The sequence below is a fragment of the Mus pahari genome, chromosome 22 (assembly GCF_900095145.1).
Source record: "Mus pahari chromosome 22, PAHARI_EIJ_v1.1, whole genome shotgun sequence".
Taxonomy (NCBI): Eukaryota; Metazoa; Chordata; class Mammalia; order Rodentia; family Muridae; genus Mus; species Mus pahari.
This window is the reverse complement of record NC_034611.1, coordinates 1,927,173-1,930,115: the sequence shown is the minus strand read 5'-3', so window position 1 is coordinate 1,930,115 and position 2,943 is coordinate 1,927,173.

Below are 2,943 nucleotides of genomic sequence, written 5' to 3'. Positions count from 1 at the left end.
TTCCCATCACCCACTCTGTGATTCCCAACCATCCACAGCTCCAGTTCCAGGAGATCTGGATCTGGGCCTGCTCATAGGGCACATACATGCACACAGGCAAAACATTCATACACATAAAATAAATACATCTATAAAACATAAACTCTCGGACAGGAGAGATGGCTCAGTGGTTAAGAGCACTGACTGTTCTTTCGAAGGTACTGAGTTCAAATCCCAGCACCAACATGGTGGTTTACAACCATCTGTAATGACATCTGACGCCCTCTACTGGTGTGTCTGAAGACAGCTACAATGTACTTACATATAAATAATAAGTAAATCTTTAAAAAAAAAAAAAACATAAACTCTCACAGGCATTGTTTGATTAATAAGGAAAGGCCAAGGGTGGGAAACCTTCTGTTCTACAGATCATTTCTTAAGTTCTGAAATATTAAATGATAAAGATTGAACTGGAGGGTGGGAGAGGTTCTAAAGTTGATTCTGCGGTGCACTCAGGATGTGAGCTGAGGCATTTAGCAAACATTACAAATCTCAGATTTCTGCATTATAAAGTAGGGACAACAAAATTTATTTCAAAACAAGAACAAAAACTAAAAACAAACAAACAGATCTTGTGAGGATCAACTGCTTTATAAGCACCATTGTCTTGTCATTGTCAGAGTGTCATCATATGGAAATCTGTTCACATTTGGATGTTTATAACCTATGACAAATAGGAGCATACCTTGGAGATGGAAAGACTGAATGATTGAGTCAGGATAGAACTCTGACCTGCAATGCACAAATCTTCCTGTTAGAGGTGTGTGTTACCTTACTTAGATAACTTCAAAAATCTTCTTAAATTTGTATGTGTGACCTCTTCAGAGAAAACTGAGGCACAGAGTAGCCCATGACTTGGCAGAGGCCAATTTTTAAAGGAGAGATTCAACTTTTGGTCCATGGAGATTTTCTGTTGAAATCAAGTTTGTCCCTAACACACGCTTCTAGTTCTAGATAGATACGTTGTCATATGTAAGCATCAGTGACTGTGGTCCTTCTGATCAATTTTAGAAATTTACTTTCAGTCATAAAATGCCAACTCTTTTCATCCCAGTCATGAAACAAAAAAATAAGTAAATAAATTTTAAAAGGGCAATCAAAAAAATTTGTATGTGTGTTTGTTGTGGTATGGTGCTCAATTGCGTGCGTGTGCATGTGTGTGTGCGTGTGCGTGTGCGTGTGTGTGTGTGTGTGTGTGTGTGTGTGTTCACGTGCAGGTCACAAATGTTACAGAGGTCAGAGGACATCCCTTGTCATCAGCGCTTGCTTTCTACCTTGTTCAGGATGGGCTTCGGTTGTTCTGTACTAAGTACATTAGGCTTACTATCCCTCAAGCCTCAAAGTTCTTCTGTCTCCATCTCTCTTCTTGCGGAAGGAACGCTGGGGCTATGGCTGTGTGCAGCAGTGTCCAGCGTTATGTGGGCTCTGAGGACTCAAGTTCAGTTGTCACACTTGCAAAGTCTTTTGCCATGGAGTCATTTCTCCAGCCTTCAGAGATTTAAATTCAAACGTTGTACATACCTTGACTTAGAAAATGTAGTGTATCTCCTTTTAGTAAGCTTAAAAGGATCACCCTTTCAAAGAAAGAAAAAAAAAAGTTGCAGAGATTTTCTATGTAGCCCAAGCAGGCTCTGGCACGTACTCCCACCCCCCACCCCCGCCCCTCTGAGTGCTGATTTCACAGGCACCCGCCACCGTGCCAAGGCAGAAACACCATTTCCCAACGTTATCTAAGATGCTATGTAAACAGAACAGCACATCTGGCCACAAACCTTGAGTGTTTTGCGTTTTAGCAGGAAATTTCAAAGGTTTAAAATCTGTGTCGGCATATCATTGAACCCTGAAGCATGGCTTAGAATCACAGGAGACAGTGCCCCTGCTTTTCCAGGCTTCCAAACATCACAGCGGGATGCTAAACCATATGTTAGCGACAGTCCGAATGCTATGCAGTTCCTACATCCTGGGGACTTGATTCTCTCACCGGAGTGGAACAGGTCGGAAAGGTCCATCCAGACTTGCCCTTCTTCCACAGAAAACTGTTCCAACCAACAGCCCCACCTGCTGGCTGGTGCCGGGAACTGAATCGGAGTCCTCCCATGTTCGCCAGATGCTTCTACACAACTCATGATCTTCATCTCAGGAGGTCCTGATTTCACGTGTACACGGACCTCTCTCTCTTCTTATTTTAATTTTCTGGGGCCTCTGTGACAAAGCGCCACAAACCAGACGACTCAGATGGCATTGCCTCTGGTCGGGAGGCTGCTAGTCCGAGAGCAAGAGATGGGCGAGTTGGATCCTTCCCATAGCTCTCAGGGAAGGATCCGGTCCAGGCCTTGCTCCTTGGTTATAGATGACCGCTATCATAGTCAAGTGATTTGGGTTTGTTTGTTTGCTTGCTCTGTTTGTTCATTTGTTTGTTTTCTATATTTATAACTAGGCCAAATTTCCCTTTTTATTGGGGGTAATTATCCTCTTAGATTATGACCCTCTCAAATGACCTCATTTTTCCAAATAAGGCCACCTGAGGAAGTGCTGGGGATTAAACATTAATATACGAATTAGGAGGAAATGCAATTCCACCTAAAAAATTCACCCTTCTTCCAAATTGCACGTGTACTGAGATTTACTTTCATTTTGCCCTGGCTGCTTCTAACTACTTGTGTCGGGGACTAATCTAGGGTAGGGACATAGAAGAAGAGGCAAGATGGCCGTGTGCTTTGAAATTCAACCACACAAGGATAGAGTTGTGGGCAACCCCTAAAATCGCTTCAGAGATGGGACTCTATTTAAAAATTTTATTCCATTTATCCTATTTATATACTTATTTCTGTGTGGGCACTCGTGCGTGCTCTTGTGTAAGGGCAATGGGGCATACCTCGTGTGGAGGTCAGAGGACAGCTTGTA